Source organism: Melopsittacus undulatus, chromosome 12, assembly GCF_012275295.1.
Source record: "Melopsittacus undulatus isolate bMelUnd1 chromosome 12, bMelUnd1.mat.Z, whole genome shotgun sequence".
NCBI lineage: Eukaryota > Metazoa > Chordata > Aves > Psittaciformes > Psittaculidae > Melopsittacus > Melopsittacus undulatus.
The window spans coordinates 10,125,563-10,149,795 of record NC_047538.1 but is presented as its reverse complement, the minus strand read 5'-3'; the positions used below and the strand labels follow the sequence as shown (position 1 = coordinate 10,149,795).

The following is a 24,233-nucleotide window of genomic DNA, read 5'->3' as shown; positions in this document are numbered from 1 at the left end:
AGCTCCTAGTTCAAATGTGTCCACAAAGCCACAGCCAGGACAGAACAAACTGCCATGGTTTGTGCTCTGCCTTTATTGGAAATGTGAGGCTATGGAAATAAACTGCACACTTTTGTTCTAATGTTACAAGATTTTTTACAGGAGAAAGACAATCTTCATTTAAAAAGTGATGTGTCCTCAAAATAATTCTAATGAAAAAATGAGAATGGAGTAAAATCACTCCCCAAGTAGCTTAGAACCTCATTGGTGTTTCTTTTTCAGAAGTGAACCACAATGAGCTAGGACAGTGGGAACAGTACAAGCAGTTACCTTCATCAGTTTAGGGTAGAGTTCAACATCTCCTGTGGTTTAGGGATAAAAAGTCTTCCAAATGGAGGGGGTGGAACTGGTCATGTGCACATGCAGTACTGAAACAAGAGGAGTCACTTCAGGCAGGAAGAGGAGCTGCAGTGTGGGGAAAACACTCTCTGTATTCCCATGAAGCACCAGTCACACAGTGAATTGAATAAAGTAATTCCGAATAGTAATCCCAGTGGGACGTGGGCCAGCGGGGTGAAAGGAAGGGAACACATTTCAGTTGTGATTCAAGAAGTCCTGGAATCCTTCCTGACCCGCTGGGTCGGAATTTCTGACTCGACACCCTGCTTTGACTCAGAATAGGAAACTGTATCCTAACTACAGGTTTCTTTTTATAGAGTAAACTCCATTGCCAACTTCCTTTGGAGCACCAGTTTATCCCTCCTGGTCTTAAAGCCAATCACAAAATACAAGTGCAAGAAAACGTGATCTCTATTCCCCACACATAACACAGTCTTTATCTGAAAAGCAAACAAGAAGAGCAAAGCTTGTCTTTATCACCCATCTCAGTAAATACACTCTGCACTGATGGGCTTTAAAAGCAGCTGGCTAATCTTCCTCCTCCTCCTTCTCCCCCTTTAAACTTGGCCAACATGAAAGGAGAGCGATCTGGTCCAAGAAATGCCTGCCAGGATTAGAGGCTAAATTGGAGATTTCTTGTGTAATGCAGTAACAGGGGATGGGAAAGCACTCACCAGCAGAGACAGTGCTCACAAGGATTTTCACTGCAGTTATTACACAGGAGATAGGCTGTCCTAGAGCGTCAGACACAACAACTCCAAGCTGGTCTGGAGCACTGGAATGGGTAACTGCAAACCCCTGAACACAGGTTCTGAGGTGTGCTCTAGTTTTGGTGCTGATTCCACCTTAAAGGAAAGGTTTCAAATCACTGTGTTCCCTTTGTAGTATTTTAGAATCAAAAAGGACAGTCTGATTTGTTCACATTTCCACTGAACATGAAAAATCAATAAGGCATTTAAAAAAATACATATAAATCATGTAAGCAAAGTAATACCTCTCAGAACCTTCTCTGAGGTTGAGACAGCACCTCCTCTTTGAAAGCATCCACATATTTTAATCAACATGGGCCATTTAATCCCATTGTATCTTCTTTTGAGTGAATGATCAATGCCAGAACAAATGATATTAATGAATCTTTCCATTTCCTTCTTCCTGAGGCTTCTCTTTGAGTCTATGAAGAGGGCAGAGTCACCAGGCAGGTTCCAGCTCTCAGCATCCCATTTGGGTTTGAAGGCAATGCAGGTATTAAGTGATTTGCCCAAGGTTATGAAAAGAATTAGAGAGAAGCAACCAAACACAGAAACCATGGAACCCAGTCAAGCACTAGAATTGAGAAGCCTTTTGTCCCATCCAAGGAATCTAAAAATAACATCCCCATTAAGACCAACATTCCAGACAAAGGTGGATGTGATACTGTACTGTAAATTCTCTGTTCTAGAAAGGAAATTAATTCCAAGTAGTTGGCCAGTAGCTACCATTTAACAGTAATCCAGTAATAAGATGAAAGAAAGTCTTTCTGTTCTTCCCATAGAACTAAACTTCTATGAGTTTATGTTATAATATCTGTTTTCCAAAGAGATTTTTATTCTCCTGAATTCCATCCATTACAATTCCTGCGTGGAGCACATTTTGTTGCAAATAGGTGAAAGACTCTTCTATTACACCATTTAAACCCAGGCAAAATGGATCCGAGTTGCTTTTGTCCTTATTTTATCATTAAGATCACTATACTCAGTGCTCGGATCTGCAAAGGCAACAATCTCATGTGCATGGCCTCAGTGCAATCAAAGTGACTGAAGTGTACAGACTGATAGAGGGTGAGATCTTGTTATTGGGAAAATGCAGCCAACGGCCCTCAGCAACCATTTGCAGCACAAGTTCACTCCATGGACGTAGCTCTTTCCTCTGCTGGCAGTGCATGAAGAGTACAGGTGGTGTGGAATCGACTTCAGTTCTTGCAGCAGGAGACAGAACCTCTCAAAACAGCTAAAACAACATTTTCAGAGCTGAGGGGTGTCTCCAGCCCCACTCATTTCCAGTAGCACTGGGAGGTGCTCAGGTCTCGCTTGAACCAAATGCATTTTTCAAAGCTTCCCCCTGTATCTTTAATGATTTTCCACATCTGGCACCGCAATCTGAACTGACAGTCTCCTGCCCCCTCTTCTTCTCAAACAGAGTGGTTTAGGGAGGAGAAGGAAGCAGATTTCAACATGGCTGGATAAACAGTTCTGCTGGAAATTTCCACCAAAATCCACTTGCACTGTGATGGTTTTCATTTGCTTTTTTCCACACTTCCTTAGGTACGGACACACGTCCATAGATTTATTTGTATGTCTCTTTACAGCCAAAATAACCAAGAGAAAAATTCAAAATCCATCTAGGTGAGATTTGAGGGGTTATTTCAATTAATATTCACTGCTGCTATTTTGTTAGATTTATTCATTCTAATTAGCAGTGATTTCAAGAGAAAATCCTGCCTGCATTGCCTCAAGGCACACAGAAACAGCAACCGGGACTGGCTTTAACACATTCTTCCCACACAGGGGAAGGAACCTTCCCCTGTACAAATACTGAGAGGATTCCTACCCACTTCATCCGGAGGGTCTCCTCCCTGTAGGAGATTTGCACGTTATGTTCAGCATGTGACAGAAGGGATGGGCAGTGGTACTTAGATTCAGCAGCCAACCATTCCAGCTGCTAATGGAAGGAGACACAGAGCAGCACTCTCTGTCAGCACTGAGGGAAATGAATTCTTCCTGCATGCTGGTAACAGCCCTGCACACAACACACAGAGCAATGATTTGGGTTTAATGGCAAATTTTAGGTGGTAGGGTTGCAGCTCAGTACCTCAACCGTGCTAACCCTTGGCTGCTCCAGCAGCCTATTCTCAGTTATTCCAGGAAAACTTCAGATCATGTAAGAACTGTCTGAGAATAGTTGCTACCAACACAACCCTTTTACAAGAACCTGTAGGGACAGGCAAGGGGAATGGCTTTAACCTGCCAGAGGAGAGACTTGAGATGAGCTCTTAGGCAGAAGCTCTTCCCTGTGAGGGTGCTGAGGCGCTGGCACAGGGTGCCCAGAGAAGCTGTGGCTGCCCCATCCCTGGCAGTGTTCAAGGCCAGGTTGGACACAGGGGCTTGGAGCAAGCTGCTCCAGTGGAAGGGGTCCCTGCCCGTGGCAGGGGTTGGAGCTAGAGGAGCTTTGAAAGTTCCCCTCAACCCAAACCAGCCTGGGATTCTGTGATTCTATGACTTCAAGCTTTGTCCGGATCTTGGTCCTGGGCATTCCAGGTGAATGAGGGGAATACTCTTCCCTCTGGCCTGCTCCACGTTGTGTGAGCAGGGTCTGGGCATAGAGCTCCTACAGCCCTCAGTGGAGGTTTATGCATGAAGTGAATGCAGCAAAGCAGCTGAAATCTGCTCTGCGGCGAAGGCATCTGCATTGCAGATTGGAGAGGGAAATTTTGCCCTAAGTGCCAAATCTCATCTTTGAAGAGCAAAACTATTTTTGTTTTATACAAGTGCAGAAAATGATCATTTGGGTAATATAGAACCAAGTCATGTAAAAGTGAAAAAAAAAATTGACTAATGTTCCTGCCGGTCGGCAAAGGATTTTAAAAGCACTTCATATTTTAAGTTATTTTTTAAACATTCTTGTTCCTACACCTTCCTAAGACTGACAGTAACAACACAGGGCACGTAGACTCCTTTCTTTGTTAATGTTTAGGATGACTTGGAAAACTTAAGCTTCAGAGGAGGCCATGAGGATGAGCAGGGGCTGGAGCAGCTCCCATATGGAGACCGGCTGAGAACATTGGGGCTGTTCCGCCTGGAGAAGAGAAGCTGCGTGGAGACCTCAGAGCAGCTTTCAGTGTCTGAGGGGGCTACAAGGATGCTGAAGTGGGGCTCTTCATCAGGGACTGTAGTGATAGGACAAGGGGTGATGGGTTCAGACTGCAACAGGGGAAGTTCAGGTTGGATGAAAGGAAGAAGCTCTTTACTGTGACATTGTTGAGGTGGTGGCACAGGGTGCCCAGGGAAGCTGTGGCTGCTCCATTCCTGGCAGAGTTCAAGGCCAGGTTGGACAGAGCCTTGGGCAACATGGTCTAGGGTCATGTGTGTCATGTGGCAGAGGCTTGGAACTGGGTGATCTTAAGGTCCTTTCCAACCCAAACCATTCCATCCTATGTGGGGTAACTGTTCACTAGTGATGTGGCAAAAGACAGCTCCCTTCAGGAGCAAATGATTTACCAAGTAAGTTAGGAGAGATACTCTTTGATAGGAACAGTGCACAGTCGTATCAGTATAGTGATGTTTCAGGGCAGTTTAAAACAAGAAGAAAGGCACACCATGTGAAACTTGCACATTGAAGTTCTAGGGGAGAATTTAGATGTGGGCAGGCACATTCTTCCTCGCTCAAATCTTGGGATAAATTTCCAATTTAGCACATTTGATCAGGATTATTATAGAGGCTGTGGGATATTTCATTCCATCTTTATTTCAACCACTGGTGTTTGAAAAAGCAGCAGTGGGAAAATAAAAAGCTTCCTTTTGCTTTTATCTATACCTTAGACAATGATTTTCCCTTCCCTCCTTAATGATAAATCCAGCATGAAATTTGTTGCCATTTCAAAGCCCAGTTGAAGTGTAGGTTTAACAAATACTTACAAAGGGTTACTTACATTTACTGATACACCTAATGATCTTAAAAATAGGTACTTACTGCTTACAAAGCAAGTATAGTGGAAACTTTGTGTTATACTTCAACTAGAAATGGGTTACTTAAGTAGAATGTGTTTTGGAGCAATGGCTTAGAACGGAGAGTGTATTGATGGAGCAGTAAAACAGACACTGCTTTGGCAGTGTCAATGACTGCAGGACTCCAAAAGAACTTGCTTTGGCAGATAAACTACTTTTCAATATTGAATGTAGTGCGTCCATACAAGAAGCTTTAGCCTCAGTTGCAATACCAAACAATCCAGGAGAAGAGTGATAAAGGATTTGTGTACAAGAACAGCCCTTCAAGCAGTCCTGTTCTTTTCTGTCATCAGTTTGAATATGGTGATGCTTTAACCTGCATCAATGGCAAATGATATTAATTACATATTGGTAAAATCCTGGATGTAAGCAACCATCTATGAACACCCCATCCTGACATCAAGGCATCTCTATAGACTTTTACACAGGCATTTGAGTCTGCGAATTGCAACTTAGTCTGGGATCTCTTCAGCAAACCAGTGTACCCAGCAAAGAAGCAAACAAGACCACAGACCCAGATCATTTTGCTTGTGTTAGCACTCAGTGATACTGCTTTTCATTACTGGGCTTTCTTTTCTCTAGACTTTAAGTAGATATTCCTCCCAACAACCCCTATATAAATCCAGACTATCCCTGTTGGCTTGCACGAAATAGATAATGACTTCATCTGAGATTTGATGTAACAGTAAATGAAATTTGGCCCTGCCATCAAAAGCGTTTTAGGGAAGGGATACGGTCTGAATTATTGCCTGTAAACAATCCATCTGAAAAAAGGGCTTTAAGAAGTGTTCAGCGCCCAATTTCACAAGCTGGGATGCTGTCATGTTTTCTGTGTGAGACTGCTCTTCATCATTCTCACTGTGACCGTCCCTGTTACATACCCTGCAAACAGTTCGTGAGCAGATGAATCAGACTCACCTCTCCAGCAGGCACTGGCTGTATCTGCCATCTAGAGAAACAATTACCTCATGATCATGATCTTCAGAAAATGGAAACAAGGGGAAAAGCAAACTCTTCCCGATGTGCTTGTTTTGAGCAGTGGTGCACTGCTCCCCTCCTCTATCAATATAGTTAGATCATCTTCTTTTTGCATCAGCTTACAGTACTTTTCCCTCTGTCAGCATGATATAATTTGCAGCAGAGGTGATATATCTCCCTTGCTGAAATAAAGGATCATCTCATGCTACTTAACAAAGCTCTGATTCTAATCCCATCCATCACTATTTGGTTCTGAAATCTACTGGAATTATTTACATTGAGTAAAACAGAGTGATCTGAGCAGATAATCTGAAAGGGGAAAACAAGTGTTAAAGATGAAAACACTAGCTATAAATAAAGCCTCAGAAGAGAAGAGGGTAGAACTTTAAAAGTGACCGTTTAAACTCTTTACTTCCAATAATCTTTCAAAGATTGAGCAAGGGAAAAAAAAGCAGTGTTGAAAGAGCCAAATCAGAATTTAATTATGGTGAAATGGCTTCTGGAATGCTTACATACCTCTCCTTTCACTTGATCCAGGAATGAGAGATGCAGCGTATGAACTGGAATTCAGGAGCGAGGCAATGAATAAGGAGGTGTGGGAGACTTCTCTTTCAGTTAACAGCAATTCAGGGTTTGACTGGGCTCACCCTTTACCTTTCTTATATAGGAATATTCAAGTTTTAGAGCCAAGACAATTCTGGGAGTGTGTCTTAGGAAGTAACAGCCAAATCTGCAAAATCTGATGCCTGGAATTCTTGTCTGTATTTTATAAGAAGAGCTTTTTGTGAATGAGAATGACCAATGTGATGCTCAAGTCACCTGCATACATAGTTGTGAATTCATTCTGAATGCTACAATAATACCTTTTCTATGTAACAGTCTTTAAGTTCTTTAAAAGCCCCAATTATCTTATGGTGTAGGGAACATCGTCCTCATTTCACATGCACAGAAATGGAAGAGCAAAGCTACCCAGGGCTCTGCAGCAGTGACAACAGTTGGGTTAACCAGTTATCTTCAGCTCAAAGCAGAGAGAAAGAAGAGAGATGTAAATCCGGAGTGTTATGGATAAAATGGGGAAAATATTACTATTTGCTCTTTTTCTCATTACAAGGATCAAGGAGTCACAGTGAAGAAACAAACTCGTATAAAAATAGACAAAACATTTCATGGAGGACTGATCCACTGAGAGTTATTAAACATGATGGTTTACATGCATCGCTCATGTAAACTCCCATGAAGTGCTCTCCCATAAACATCCCTCACCATAAACTACCAATTGGAAGGAGCCAGGAGGATATAAAAGTAGGATCTTATCCTATGTACAGCCCATAGGCAGCTCCAGTTTACCCAGCATGGTGGTTACTGGGTTTATGTTATTCATGGGCTATACATACATAGAAGCCAGGTGAACAGCCCTCACATTCTACTTTGACTAGGAGCAGAGAATAATCATGGATACAAACCCCTGTTATCAAAACCTCAGAAGAAGGGCTGGATTCTGAATCAAGTCCACAGCATGGCTTTGGATTCTGTGTCCTGGCCCTGAGGCAGAAGCATCCAAAATACCACAGGAATAATCAATCCAAAATTCCGAGACATATAACCACTTTCAAAAAAAACCCAGTAATCTTTATATCTACAGCTTCCAACCCAAATTCATTTAAAACCTGACCCACATCCAGCCAGTTTTTTCCTCCCTCATCCTGTGTCTACATTCTTTGAATGGGAATGAACAAACCATCACAGAGTTGTCCAGAAACTTGGACACAATTCCAGTATGTGTATTCAGATGTGTCAGGTCTGGACACCTAGCAGGTTTTTAATTCCCATTCTGTTCTGAAAAGCTTCATTCTCCACAGAGGAGGGAAGACACCAGGTTCCAAGGAAGAAGTGGCTCTAATGTGGTAAATTCTACATTCCTCATTGAGCCCAGGTGATGGCTATGTCCTACTTCAGAGAAATTCTCCTTCCAGCAGCCCCTCAGAGACAATCCCTCCTGTCCAGCACTCAGGCAGAAGAAACTGCATTCCCCAGCTCGCTTTGAGCTTTCCTCCCCACTGTATACTCTGATTACTGGATCCAGTAGGATTATTTCCACGACCTACTTTCTAGGATGTTTTCCTGCTGCAGAGTGATATGGCCCAAGTGCTGCTTGATGCTGTAGTTCTAACGTGGCAGGAACTGTTCCAAGTGCCCCTTTAAAGCCTGTATGTGATGGAATGGTGCTCATGGACTCTGTACAGATGCATAACTGTCATCTCCAACAAAAGAGCCACTAAAAAGCACGTTCTCTGCTGCTGGAAGGTCCCAAGACATTGCAGTGAACGGATTTTGTGTCGTTCTCTGTTCCTCAGACTCTTCAAACCTGAAGTCAGGAAAGAGAGAACAAAGGCAAGCAGATTTTTCCTCATGGCATTATTAATTAACCTGCTGTTCCTGTGGGATTAGTATGCCTGTGTCCTCCTTCAGAGCAAATGTATGTTCTGCCCTTGATGAAAGGCAAGATATTACCCGTATCACATGCAACTGCCAGGAAAATGACTCTGTCTATAGCAAGGTATCTTCTGTCCTACCTGGTTCAGAGACAAAAAAGTTTAATCCTTCCCATTGTCTATGGCTATGATACACCTTTGTAAACTTATGCTGTCCTCAAATTGCCCTGGCCTCTTACATTCATCCTTTCAGATGCCTCAAACACTAATGCTCTAATGAGTGGTGCCATTCACTGTGGTCCTGCCTTTGGCAAAGCAGAGGTATGAAACTGGTATGTTTGCTCTTTGTAAGGCTGAGCTTACCCAGAAGATACAGCAAGAAAGGTGGAGGGTTCACCCTTCTGGGTTGCTTTTGCTTCTGTTGGCCTCAGCTCTTGAATTCCTTCCACAAACCAGACTGTAAATAATAGATTGGGTCAAAATTCCCAGTCAAAGATTACAGAAGCTTCTCCTGCTTCAGACAGACTGCAGCCACTTCAGAACATAACCCACTGCCACGTATGATGCAGGCTGGGAGCAGAACGTGCCTGTATCTGTGCTGCTGTTTCAGTGTGCTGCCCAAGTCAGTAGCATCCCTGCTGAAATTAGTGGAATGACACTGGCAGAATGAAAAGATCAGCCACACACTCTTTTACATGAGTGTTGGCTTTGATTATGTTATGCAGTGAGTGGATACTTCTTGACATAGCCATATGTTTATTATGTATTTAATAGGACTGTCTAAACCTTTAAGTCAGACAGGAGCTGACCCAGCAGAGCTAAGCACTGCCATCTGACTGGCAGGTTTGAACTGACACCTCTTCTACGTGAAGTTGTTTTTCAGTATCAGCACAGCACAGTTTTTCCTTGTAATTCTCGTATAGTTTTAATTAGTGTCTGAACAGCTCCCATTTACCAGCTTAACCACATTACTGCTGCTTGACAGGATGCAAGAGTGGAGATAAACCCAATAGCAGGAGGCCCACTGCCTCAATGGCCATTGGCCTCCACAATTAACAAGCAGGGAGAAGGAAAACAAGGTGAGAGCACCCAACCAGGCTGCAGACTCCCTGTGCAGGGACATCTCTTCACAGGGTGCAGAGCCCAGGCACACCATTTTCATCTTGCTTTATGTGATGCCTCTTTCTGTCCCCAAAGTTTCTCCAGTCTCTAACACTTCACAGTCCCTCCATCTCCTGCTGGACTTCTGAACCCCTCTCACCCCATCCTTTATCCCATGCTCTTCTGTGCTTTCTTCTGCTATGTGTCCCACAGGCAACACCAGTGACATTCAGTCCCTTCGCTGCCACAACTGCTCTCCATCTCCCTGTTCCCTCAGAACCCAAACCCTTTGCATTGCTCTTCACATGAGAATAAATCATCCTAGCATCTCTAAAAATGGCAAATGTCATGTGCAGATGCCCAAAAGAATAATTATATGTACATTTAAAAAAGACACTCTATATGATTAAAATGTTTAGTTTTGTCCATAGGCAGTAACTTTTTGTCCCTTCATGTTTTAAGCTGAATAATTGCCTAAGGTATCAGTTATATAAAACTTGAAAAAAGACATATGGAATATTCCATAAGAGAAGCAAAGGAGCAAAGGCAAACTATATCAGAAACCTCTGAACCAGGCACACATCTTGGGGTTATGATAAAATCAAAAGTGCCTATCAAGTGAAATTCATCTCCTAGTTTACACTGAGCTTTCTGCACCATTCAAGTCCAAGGACAGGAAACTCATACCTCCTGCTGAAGGTACAATGCAATCCTCACACAATTACTCCGAAGAACAGGTAGGAAAGCTTTCAGGATGGTGTGTCCTGAAGAAAAACTCCCCAGGCTTTTCCTGAACCAGAATATGAAGTCATTGGTGAATAACTCTGAAGCATTAACACTGGTTTAAGCTCCAGATATGAACGTTTGCAGAGTGGGCAGGCTGAAGCTCTTCCTAGCCTGGCTTATCTTCACAGTTGTGCTGTGCTGAAGTGAGTTCAGATGCTTTCTGCTCAGCCCTGCTAGGAAGCACTCCTTGTGAGATTCTGCAAGAGCACTGAGGGACCAAAGGGTACCAGCTGAGGGGGTTCAGCCAGGTTGTAGCCACACAAACACTACCACAGGGCAGGATGAAACCACACCCTGAAAGTGAAACTCACCTAAACAGTATTGAGCAACACTGTAAACAGTTGGGAGCACTTCTATGAAACACAGTAGCAGTGTGCTCTTCCCTGGTAAGTATCTCGACTGTGGAAATCCATAACAAACAGTCTTTAAAGAGCTGTAGCCCTGCGTAATCCAGATGGCACCTGGCCAGTATCACTTATTCTGTAGGAGGCCTAGTTGGAGACGTATTTGGAACTAGTCTTGACTGACTGACACTCATCTTTCTCCCTCCTGCTATAAAAAGTAAGCGTACATTTGCCTGTGTGTTGTTTTCAAACGAGTTCTTCTTGGTAGTATTATGGAGGAAAACTAAATGTACACATTATTAATAAGTCATTGAAAATAAGGCAGAAAGTGGAGCGGCTGCACTCTTGGCTTTTCATAACCTAAAGGAAAATACTAAGTGGTTGGTTTACTGCCATGCAGAAACCATTTCAAGGCCAGCTTGGATTGGGCTTGGAGCAAGCTGCTCCAGTGGAAGGTGTCCCTGCTCGTGGCAGGGGTTGGAGCTGGAGGAGCTTTAAGGTCCCTTCCAACCCAAACCGGGCTGGGATTCTATCATTCTGTGAAAAGACTTCACACAGGGAGTTTTGAGGGGCAGAGCATGGTCTAGGTACAGACTCCAAAGTACAAGAGGCTGGAGGGGGCTGCCTTAGCATGGGGAAGTGCCTGGTGGAGCTCTGTGGTTTGGGATGAGGTAGTGCATTACCTTTCTTGAAAGCCTTATACCTTTCTAACCCTGCTTCTCAAGCCCTTCCATCACCAAACATCCACACACCTACAAGGCTGCTCCCCTGCTTGTGAAGCAGATTGGTAAGTCAAAAACATCTTCTAGTGTCATCTTTGTGATTCCTTCTTTGTTCTCTATAACAACAGGAGCATTCTCAGGACCCAAAACCTGGAAAATCTGTTATAAATAAAATGTGTTTAGGCTTAAATGATTTTTAAAACATTCACTCCCTATCAAACTACTGTAGCATTTCAGTTTTATGGTACATACAATTCATTTGTACAAGGAGTTCATTGAATGCTTTGACAAACACATGACTGTTTGCTGGGCTTTCTTCTTCTGCTCCAGCTATAGCTTAACTCAGATATGATAATATATATATATAAAGAGATATGACATGTTCAGTGGCTGTGGGGGTGCAGGTGTCTGTGAACAGCAGAGAACACTGTGGCAATCAGAGTGCAGCGAGATGCTGTTTTGTTCAGAAACCTGTCATGGGTCCAAAACCAATGCTAAGAGGAAAAAACTGCCAAGCAGGAGTGGGCAGAAGGAACAGGGTGAAGTAGGAACTCTGAGCTGGATTACAGCATTCTGGAGTGACATAACAAGTGAGTGCATCTAAGTCCTTTAAGTTGCAGTAGAACAGCCACAGAATACATCTCCTTGAATCTCTTTGCTGGGCTCTAAATAAACTCTCTGCAACAAGTTTTTCCTTACTGAACATAAAGGGTATTCCCTCTGCTCCCCCATAGATAGATGCTTTCTTTCTCTGCATTATCTCTGTGTGCCAGAAAGCTATCCCCAGTGTTGGGAACTCCAGAGAAGGAGATCCAAGACAAAGATGGCAGCTGACAGAGAGCCACATGCATCTCCCATTGCAACTATTAGAGGAGAACTTACTAATAAGCTAATAGCCTTAGGCAGATTTGTTTTTCTATGTCCATTGCTATGTTTAGGCCTGAAAATCATAGAATGGTTTGTGTTGGAAGGGACCTTAAGGCTCATCCAGCTCCAACTCCTGCCACAGGCAGGGACCCCTTCCACTGGAGCAGCTTGCTCCAAGCCCCTGTGTCCAACCTGGCCTTGAACACTGCCAGGGATGGGGCAGCCACAGCTTCTCTGGGCACCCTGTGCCAGCGCCTCAGCACCCTCACAGGGAACAGCTTCTGCCTAAGAGCTCATCTCAGTCTCCCCTCTGGCAGGTTAAAGCCATTCCCCTTGCCCTTGTCCAAAGCCCCTCTCCTGATACCTTGTCAGCCCCTTTAGGCACTGGAAGACTGCTACTTTATAAGGAAATACTACTTTATAAGGAGACTGGCTTCCAAACAGCAGGAGATTTGGGAACACCTGAGCCAAATTCTTACCCAGAACTTGGGAAAAGAAAAAAAGTACTAAAACCCCCAACCAACCACTGTTTATCTTCTCCATTCCCAAGGGAACATGAAAGCCATCCTGAAGTTACCTTCTCTAAGGCTTTTTCTTCCTCTTACTCGATTCTCCTGCCATTTTCATCATTCAAGAAAAGTTAATTTACCCACCCTGAATTTGCTTTCTTTCAAGACAGTCATTTCAGCAGGCACAGCTTAGACCCAGGTACTGCTGCCAGCCCTGCTCGTGGTCTGCTCTGACCTTAGGCAAGTTATTTAACCCCGGAATACTTCAATTCGCCACCCTGATGAATGGCGATGAAAACTACCTCATGGTCGTATGCTTTCCTTAAGAAGTTATTAAATACTTTGCAATTACTGCCCAAAGATTATTCTTAGCCCTTCAACACGATCCCATCTCTTCCCAGATATAGAATGTAGCTATTGTCCAAGCTTGGTGCCCAGCCACTTTTGAAGCAGCAAGTTAATTTTCTCAGCAGATCACCACCTTATGCACGTGTCTTGGCTGTGTGTCCTCCTTTCCCAGACACATGGCCCTTCCTGCATTTATTCCTTAAGCACAGAGAAATGCACATTTCTGGCTGCTTAGCCAGACAGTGCTTGTTTCTAGGTCAACCAACCATGGCAGCTTCTTTGAAATGGGAACAAAATGCAGGATTGGCACATTTCATTTTTTAATGTAACACTGTCCCATTCATTGCTTTTTGCCAATCATTCACCTTCAAGAATCATCTTTGAATCCACTTGCTCTTGTGTAATGCTCCAATTACCAACAGCTGATCAAATAGCACCGTTTCTAAGCAGTGACCCCAAATTCTTGGGGAACTACAGAAGACACAGAAATGTGACCTGACCCGCTTAACCCTGTCTGACCTTCCTCACCGCGCAGCCTGACCCGACCTCACTCCTTTTATTCCTCCCAACACATTTTAATAGAACCCACCAGAGGAAAGCAGTGGGGGGAGAAGGAGTCAGTCTGCCTTAATGTCTTATTTCAGAGAAGTGTTTCCTTAGCTAAACATTATAACTCTCAACAGTGATTTCCAAATTGCTGGAACATTACCTCCCACCTCACCACTGTAATCAGTGCTTTGCTTGGTACATATTCAAAAGTGTTCTTGAGCCGCCATGCCTTTGCCAGCAGCACCTTTGAGCAAACAGAACACATTCCTGAGTCAGAATTCCTTGGTATCACAGAAAGCTTCCTTATTATGTAGGTAAGCAATGTGGAATTTTATCCATCAGCCTGATAGACACTGCCACGCTATTTAGATTCAGTGGGAGAGGACAGGGAGGTTGCAGTTTGTCCTCACATGCTGCTGCTACATAATCCTCATCATAACGTAATAATAAATAACCCTAAAGAGTTACAAGAGCAAACCATCCCTTGTGAGAAAGAGCCAGGATTAGCAAGAAGCACACCACTGGATTTTAGCCAGTAACTCCTCATCACTTACTCCCTGCACAGAGATACTTGTGTCTTTGCAGGAGACCTGTATTTGCAGGCAAGCTCGAAAACTCGGAGACATAACAGATGTCTCCCTCTCCTTGAAGTTTTTGCTTTTCTCTCCACTTACATAATGCTAATTAATTTGAGCTGTAGATAGCTGAAATCTCTCTGATTCCTTGCTTCCAGAGCACACATTCCAGACTTGCTGCTCTCATAAGCAGTCTGATCAGCATTACGCTGTACGTTCCTGCCAAATTCAGTGCGCTATTTTAGCTAAACCCCATGTCTCCTCTTGCCCCCATAATATGAACTCTCCCTGCTTTTGAATGGATGTGGTGTAGCATAATCGTTTACACTAAGAGGTACATGTTGTTTTGCAGGATGTGCACGCAAAAGCATTTCCCAATTACTATAAAGTATTCTGTCCTCCCAAGGAGAAAGATCTTCAAAACCAGGTGCACACAGAGGGGAAATAAATCCATTGAAATTGAAGGACCCTGTGCCAAGGAGATCCTATGTATGAAAATCCTGTCACAAGATACAGTTCTGCCCAAGGGTGGAGAGGAACTCATGGGAATATCAACCACTAAATCTAAAAAATGGGTTACCTCATGTCACTATGCTGATCTGGAAATCAGGACGATTCCCTAATTCTGGCATCACATGATGTGTGGGAAGAGCTGGCAGCACAAAGCTCTAACACTCCTCAAGCTGGGCTGGCATCAGGAAGGCCATGTTTGACTGGCAAAAGGGATGCTGGAAGAACCAAGCACACACCGACCAGTCTCCAACACACCACCAACAAAGCTGAACCTCAGGACCCAATGCTAGAGTCAGCACTGTGAAGAGTCATGCTCCTTTTTAACTGCCTTCCTGAAGGGAGGTTTGGAATACCATAGCTCCTGCAGATGTGGGAGTAGAGACTTTTTAAGAACATGAGAAAGGAAACTAGCTGACCAAAAGAGTCCTCCTGTGGTGAGATGAGTTCCAGCTCCCAAGACTTCCATAAAATATGTTCAAATAATGCAATTATATAAAAGGAAAAAGTCAAGATATAAGGCTGGATACCTCATCTTGAAATTCCCAATCCCACAGGATCCTGTTTGCCTCCTTACAGTATTACTAAACCCAAATAATCTATATATCCCTTTTACCAGCAAGAGTCTGGACATCTGTTTGACTACTGAACCTGTATGCTGGGCTTCCCCCTCTATTCTGCCTGCCTCATTGTTCCATGTTAGGAATCCTTCAAGACAGATTGTCCATTTTGTTGTTTGGAAAGCACATGGCACAGAAATAATGTCACTGCTGCCACAGCACTTCATTCTTTAGCTTTCTAGCACTAGAAAAAAAATAGATCAAACCATGTACTTAATACATTTGAACTAAAAATGGCATTCAGCAGTCTCACCCTTCCTCTCTCTAGAGCACACCACGAAAAGAGCCCGTTTTGGTGAAGGACAGAATCTTGTTCAAGAGAAGACCTGAACTGGAAACCAGACTCTGGAAGAGAAGTCAAATGTGATACACACTGACAACAACTACCTGGGGAAACCTGCACAGCAAACTCTTCCTCAGTGCCTGCCAAAAGCCAGGGCATCTATTCCTCACATTACTGCAGGAACCCTCAAAGTAATGACCATTAAAATAACTACCAGGAATCAGCCATCAGGTAATGAAAGTGCCTGAATCACACAGGTATGCTACTGCGTTAGCAAAGATGCCCTGATGGGCTGGGAAGGAGGATGGGGAGGGTTTATTCCTTCTGATGGTTCAAGAAAACTGCCTGATGAACAGTACACATCTGTACAACAGTACACATGTGTACAGTTGACTCTGCCCCTGGAATTGCCTTATAGTCTTCTCAGACTGCAGGTGGAGCCCAGGGTTATAACTCAGGGTTATAGCTCGGGGTGAATACCAAACCCCAAAGTTGCCCAAGCACTCACCTCCTCATCAGCCCAAGCACAAGATGCTGCCTAATGCCAATCACCAGTGAAGAGTGAGGACATGGACTCTACTGGGTTTTGATGCTCAGGTCCCAGATTCCGACTCAGAGCTACAGAAGGGCACTTCCAGGACCTGCAACCTGCCAGCCCCTCTTCTGGATGTGCTCCTCCTGACTTGTTTATATTTAATGGAGCAGAGATTACTTTCATTTCAGTTGTGACAGGCCATACTCACCTTGCATAGAGCAGCCCGTCTCTGCTGCATCTCTGTGCAGCAGTAACTCAAGATATTTTTGGCTAGAAAGGGACAGCCTGTTTGTGCATTCTAGTCATTGTGACACACACCTGGAAGAAGGAGTTCTGGGCTCTGATCCTGCTTCCAGGACAGTTCTTCACTTTCATATTAATCAGTGAATAAAATCTATTAGCTGATTGTTGCTGTTTAACCCCAGAAGGCAACTGAGCCCCACACAGCCACTTGCTCTCATTACACTGTTTCCAGCACAAAGGCATAACACTGTCCTCACCACCTACAGTGAAGAAAACTAACTTTATCCCAGCCCAAACATCTGGCCCCAAAGAGCAGAACTGCCTGTACTTACTGATCCTTAGGTTATCTTTAGGCTGTGCTTGGCACTTAACACAAAAGAGACATGGGGGATGAAATGGGAGTTATACCATCTGAATCATTACATGATTTGGCCTCAAAACCCTGGAGACAATGTCCCTCCATAGGAGTTGTATCCAAAGCAGAGCCACCTTCTTAATAACCCAGTCAGCTGGGAGAAAATCATTCCTTTTTGGGGACTGTTACCACTGCTGCCTCAAAAGAATAGGCATTCCCTCAGATTCCAGCAAAGCTACTGTGGGAGAAGAGGTAAATTTTTCCCCTCCATCATCCATTGGTTTTACACATGTATACACTCAAGAGACAGACTTCACCACTGCAGTACAGTCCTTCCTGAAGTGGAAAGTGGGTAGTTACACCAGCCTGCCATATACTGCTAACAGAGATGAAACTGTTACAGATAATGAGAGCAGGGCCCTCGCACTCAGTGTACCTGAAACTGCAGAGGGAATCTCAGCAGGCAACATAGAAGAACTTACTGCAGGCTGGAATCTGGCCAGCTCCCAAATTTCTCATCTCCTGCAGAAAGTGCTAATGCACAATGGGAGGTCAAAGCAAGACTCTTCAGTCTCATGAGAAGAAAAATGGCACTTCCAGGAGCACAAGACCCTCTACCACAGCAGTGAGAAGTGCTGCTGCCTGGTCCCGTTGTACATGTCCTAATGCTCCTGCTTTGCCACCGTAACTCCCACTCTGGAAGAGCACAGACGACTGGCACCAGCTGTGTTTAGATGTACCCTGCACAGGCTCGTGTGGTGTTTCCAGCACAGAGGCAGAGACTTCAGGAGCACTGCAGTAGTTTGTCAGGAGGAATATGCTGTGCTGAACCCACCCTGTACAGCTCAGATGAATAACACAGAAAAGGGCCTGAAGTGGTTCACAAAGCATCTAGTGCATAAGGCGCTGTTCAAAGACAAAGTTTCCTCCTTACCAAAGCTCATAAATATCTTTTAAACCTTAAGCAAATAAATTTGCCATTTTTCTTGTCATAAAGAACCAGTTTTTCTCAGGACAAAGCTACAGTGGCTCAGCTCATACAAAAATCTGGGGTTTGAACTGTTCCAATTCATGGGTTATCAATGGAGAAAGAGGAGGAGAACACAGAGCTCCTCATCTCAGCATACATGGTTCACTTGTCCTGTGCCTGCAGCTGTTCTGGCACACCACAGCTTCGATCTGTGAACTGGCTGATGGGCTGTGTTCTTGTCACTCCTGTAGGACAAGGTGCTAAAGCCCATCAGAGAAGCATAGAATGGTTTGGGTTGGAAAAGACCTTAAGATCACCCAGTTCCAAGCCCCTGGATGCCTCATCCTAGGCCATGTTACCCAAGGCTCTGTCCAGCCTGACCTTGAACACTGCCAGAGCTGGAGCATTTACCACTTCTCTGGGTGCCCTGTGCCAGCACCTCATCATCCTCAGGGTAAAGAACTTCTTACATCTAACCTGAACTTCCCCTGTTTCAGTTTAAACCCATCACTCCTTGTCCTGTCACCACAATCCCTGATGATGAGCCCCTCTCCAACATCCTTGTAGGCCCAGGTATAACGTTACAGCTCTTTCTACAGTGGCATTGAGGCAGACATACATGACACCTGTAGGTATGAGCTCAGCCCCTCAGTGTATCAGAGCTGGACGCTGGTCCTGGGTCAGCCAGCAGCAGCCAGGCCATCCTTCTGCCCAGTTCCCACAAAGCACTGACTCTACATTCACAAAATAAATAAAAAGAATGAATAATTAAAAAGCAAAACATGTCTTAGAGTTTAACAGCTCTGAGGGAGAACGTGCAGCCACTAAAGGTACGGGTTTAATAATTAATTACTGCTTTATTTAGCACAGGAGCAACTGTCTTAGCTCAAAATTAAATCCTTGGAAATGAGCTTCTTGGAAATGGCCACTCAGAAAAGCAGGATAAAAACTTGGTCACAAAAAGAAGGATATGGGGAAGAAAGGAAGAAAGAAACAAAAGTCCAATAAAAGCCTATGAAACAGAATTAGGAAAAAGGGGGTTTATAAAACATGTAGAAATTTCTTTCTAAGTTGCAGGCAGTGGAAGTGACCCTCCCAGATTTGTTCCATTTGCTGTGCCACCATTTCCACCACTCTTCTGCAATATCACTCACTGGGCAGGCAGCACTGCAGGAAGCCAAGAGCTTTCCTGCCCGCACTGTGACGCCCCTGCTGCTCACCAGCCCTTCCTCACCCTCCCTGCTTCTCACACTGCCCTGCCACCACCAACCGTTTCTGTTGGTCACCTCCAGAAAGCACAGAGCTATTTGGGTTATAAGAGAAGGCAGAACCAGCCAGTGCTGTGTCTCTCCCTGGAGGAAGCTGAAGGAGGGAGAATGAGGCAGAGTACACAACATACAGCATAGAAATGGAAAAAAAACTTATATTTTGATTACTTTCCAATACAAAACCTGCTTACTCCATTGACTCCTGAGAAAAGTAACATCTCAGATGTGGTTTGCAATCCAGTTACCATACTCCTGTATTGGTGCATGGGATTAGAAAGCAAAAATGTGTTAAAATAAACCAGACTAATCCTGCTTTCTGGTTCCCTTTACCAGTTCACAGGCTAAACTACATGACTATAAAGGAGAAATAAACAACAATAGCTCCAAATTTGTAGCAAGAACTTAATCTTTATAACAACTTGTAGCACGGGTACAGATTTTCAGTGTCTTTACTCCTGGGACTGTACCTTTCTAGTTGCTAAGAACTTGGGCCTGAAAGCACAATAACCTTTTTGTGTCAAGGACTGCTGCAAAGTAGCAAAGGAGACATACACATGGTGCTCTCACATGGACAATCAGTGCTCTTCCACTGCAGCCTATACAAAACCAGAATATAAAACACATTCTCTGTTTAGTTTCTTCTTTGAGGCCCCCAAAAGTAAAACGAAAGACCTAAAATACATACTCTGAGGAGTAAGAGTCACCTTGGATTGATTCTCTCATTCATGGGCTTGGAAATCGCTGCTGACTTCCAAGCTAAAGGGTATTAAGGCAGGAGTGGAATCTCAAGGTGGGATTTACAGTCCAGCCCAGCAACATCCTTTTCCAACTGCAGCTTTAAGCTAAGCATTCATTGACGTTGCTTTATGGTATTCTGGAGTAATTTTATTTGCTTAACCAATCTTCAGGATCTGATTCTGAGGCGTGCTCTCTGCTGCATATTCAATTACCTTGTAGTCATCATCGCACACCATTTGCTGCACTCTCCAAACCAAATTCAGAAGTCAATCTAGACGGTAATAAAGGGGAAAAATTATTGGAAAAAATAAAGATACTCCTCAATGCAGGAAAATTGAAGGCATATAACCATGTTGCTGCCTTAATGTTAAAAAAAACCCATAAAATTGGCTACTTCCTCCCTCTGTTGCTCTTTCTCAAGAGGAGCGGAGTAGCTGATATAAAAGGCATGTTGCAAATCAAGCTCAAGCTGCACATGACAGACGTGGGACTGGAATAACAAGGATATCACAGTCTAAGATTCAGATATGAAGCAGAAGCTGTATGAGAACCATCATCTGGGTTTATAAGGAATGAAATATGTTTGCAGAGTCGCAGGCATCATTGCATGCAGAATTAATACTTGAAAAGGGAGAATTCCAGAGCTCCAGACGAACAAGCAGGACAACGTGAGGAGCTTAAGTGTGCAGCAGCCGCTCTGCTTCACTAGTGAGCAGTAAGTACGATAACCATAATCTTTCCTTTTGACTGGCCACCTCATTTGTGGCACTTGTAAAAGCAGAGGCAGAACTGGTTGCAAAGGGGAGGAGTTTTACTTATGAGATAATTCTGCTCATGAGAAATAAATTAGAAACACTTGGAAAAGAGGGTGTGCAAGTTATTACTGCCTGAGGACAGCAGGAAATTATGAGAATAATAGTGTATGCATGTCCTTTGCTATTATTTACCTTGGCATTCAAGAAGCCATGTGTAGTTGCCAGAGCAACTTTCACATCACTCAGTACAAAAGCTACATGTACACTGCTTTTCTCTCACAGAGGGACATCCCACACACTCACCCAGAACTTGAAATCACAGGGCAGTGTCTATAAGAAAATTTGGCAGCAGTTTCAGGAGGAGTCTTCCTCTTCCTCTGAAGTAAATAAATAGCTTCAAGGAATTCTGCTGGCTGGAAACCATCACAGAATCATAGAATCTCAGTCTGGTTTGTGTTGGAAGGGACCTTAAAGCTCATCCAGTTCCAACCCCTGCCACAGGCAGGGACCCCTTCCACTGGAGCAGCTGCTCCAAGCCCCTGTGTCCAACCTGGCCTTGAACACTGCCAGGGATGGGGCAGCCACAGCTTCTCTGGGCACCCTGTGCCAGCGCCTCAGCACCCTCACAGGGAACAGCTTCTGCCTAAGAGCTCATCTCAGTCTCTCCTCTGTCAGCTTAAAGCCATTGAAAAGTCAAACCTGAATCTCTAAAGCACAGTGTTGGGGGGGGGGGGGGGTCTATCACTTGCTTTCTTTCTGAACCCCTCTGCACAGTGAGAAAGACCAGTCATTTTCCTCTCCGTATTTCAGAGTATTTACTGCTCATCTACATTACAGAGTGGCCGACAGAAGTGAGGAGTAAGCAGGCACTGGCAAGCGGCCCACAGACTTCTGGTCTGATTCATGTTCCTGTACCCTGACCTGGAAATCTGAGCGTTCATTCCCCTTCCACAGGAGAAGAGAAGCAAGAAGATAGGGAAGAAAATGTCAGAACTAATTTTACCCAAATTAAATCTAAGGGAAGATTTCCACTGTCCTGTCCTTGTGTTTTCCTCCCTATACCTACGTTATCCTGCTACTATTATATTGAATGTGTAAGAGCCAGATTATGGTGAAGAATTTCAGATGGAGCAAACAGAGCAAACTCCTATTTAAACCTGTACAGAATACATCAGACTACACGATTTTTCCTGTTGGTTTTGCAATGTTTTCTATTTCTTACAAAGAACCAGCTCCTGAAATCAAAAACTTCCAGTGCAATGTTCCCTGTCCATTAGAAGATGGCTTCTGAAATGTGCAGAGAAGTCTGGAAAACTGAATCCTAAAGGCTATCCAGCAAGGAAAAGGAAGCTAGGACAATCTAATTTGTTTGTGGAATCTGATTTATGACACTTTGAGCAGTCCATAATCATATAAGAAAATTAAGTTGTAGTTCTTCCTCTCAAGGCTGGCTTACAAATCAGTAAAAAGGAATGAAACTACAATGATGTTCTAGGTTTTTCCTTCTCTTTTAAGCTAAAGTGCTCAGCACTTTCCAGAAATCCCTCCTGCATGCAGACAGGGTACATAAAACTCTATCTTTCTATTTCTATCCACACCGAGTTCCAACTAGCAGCTTAGAATCATTGAAGCTTAGTCAATATTTTAATGACATTGCCAGCTGTAAGACAAAGGTAACATAATAGTTAAAATACCACCAACTAACATTAGTAATCGGGTGGTTAAATACCCATGCAGTATCAAGGAAAATGCCATAAGAAGTAAGGTTTATAACATTCTCCCAAAACCAAGGCAAGAAACAACAGTATTAGGAGGTTCACCATGAAATTTCACAGGACTAATGTCAACAAAAAGCTGAATTTAAAACAATGTCAGTGCTGCTTTTCTGTAAGGATTCTTTCGTTTCCTCACCTTGTATGAACTACTACATATGGGAGAACCCCTCTGTCCTCCAACAGGATTCCTGCCTTCACTACTGCTTCAGCCCCCCGTCCTTTGTGTGCCACCTCTCTCCACACCTTAGGGCTGCACCAGGCCTTCATCTTTCATTCCTGCCCCCGCATCCATAGTGGTTCTCTTCTCTTTAACCAAAAATTCCAATATAGGGTCCAAGAGATACACATTCATGATTAAAAAGAAACAAATCCAAGCTTCCCCTCTCAAAAGGACCAGACAATCACGTTGGTGGTAGTCACGAAGACAGAGGAGGTTACAGACAGCCACAGGGCACTGAGTGCTTGAATCACCCTGGCTGATCTTGCATTTTAAGATGAAAGTTGTAAAATCTTTCTCTTTTTAGAACAGGGGCAAAGCCAATGGCATGCAGCCACTTCTGCCCCACCTCACAGATGAAAAGCAGGAACATTTACCTCCAGTTTCCTGCTTCTTAAGACTAACTTTTGCAGGGAAGGGAGGAAATTGAAGTTCCCTGAAGCTGTCTCAGGTAGCCTTGTCCTTGGAACAACAGGGAGATCGATCTGCAAAGCAATACATAGCCACATAGGACGTACTAATGACTTCCCATAGCACACCATTTGCTTTTCTCCCTTCTTGATATCAAGTTTTAGCTTTAGTCCTCCTCTGAGAAGTGAATTTTCACAAATCTGCAGTTGACAGTCATATTTCTGTATGGGGGACAGAAGGGTTGACTTCATTGTGGGGATCTGGTAGGGAAAGAAGAACAGAACTTGCTGGATCTGATAATGCGAAGCTGAGGGGCAGGTCACAGCATTAACTATTGGGATGAACAGACATATTGGTATGGGAGTAATTCTTGTTTCTCCTCTTTCTTATTTTACATTTAATTCTGACATTTAAACCACAGTCATTTCTGCCTATATTCTGCAAGTAAATTTGTATAATAGGAGCATATTAGTAGATCAAGGTGTACACTAAATGCAGTTCTGTGGTTCTCCTCTGCACTATATCTAGGCTGGTATGATGGACTAAGCGTTCCTCGCATGTATTTAGTCGAGGAATACCCATGAGACCAACCATCGTATTGGATTTTTATATTCCAGCTGGGGGTTGTGGTGCTCCTAAAGCAGGGTCTGTGTTCAAGTGTCTCCAAAGGAAAACTAGTTAATGCATTCTAAAGCCAACCCCAGTGCATGGAGAGTAAAGATGATTAGGAGCTCACTTCAAAACTGCACCATTGCTCCAAATCAAAGCACTGATTCAGGTAAAGCCTCTTTCAGATGAAGTGAAATCACTGATGCAGGGTCTCAGGCAAGTGCTGTTCTGGTCAGGGTTCATACTAATACCTAGAGCCACTACAATGAATACCAGCAGCTCTGCATCTTCAACCATGTAGCCATCCCTAATTTACTTAAGTCCCACATAAATCTTTCCCCAAACACAGAAAAGCCTCAGCTTAAATACAATGGAAAGATGGATGGCTTGTGGTAAGCCTATGTCTGAACAAATCACGTCCCTTTCATGAATACACCATATCCCTTCCCTCAACAACAGGAAAAAAAACAGCTCCTTATAAAAATATTTGTTACGTTCCCTTGCTACGTGTATAATACAAGGACTGCAGAACATTACAGTCTAGACTGTACCCTATCAGATTTAGGAATCTATATAACATCAAAAGTGGATGATG

At 43.7% G+C, this 24,233-nt stretch overlaps 1 long non-coding RNA gene across 1 annotated transcript; it reads left to right on the top strand.

Annotated features, from left to right (window-relative positions):
* The first annotated feature begins 20,414 nt into the window (after positions 1-20,414).
* LOC117436870 (uncharacterized) lies at positions 20,415-21,657 on the top strand. The gene is made up of 2 exons (XR_004550199.1): positions 20,415-20,586; positions 21,464-21,657. It is a non-coding gene; the product is annotated as an uncharacterized lncRNA (long non-coding RNA).
* The last annotated feature ends 2,576 nt before the right edge of the window (positions 21,658-24,233 follow it).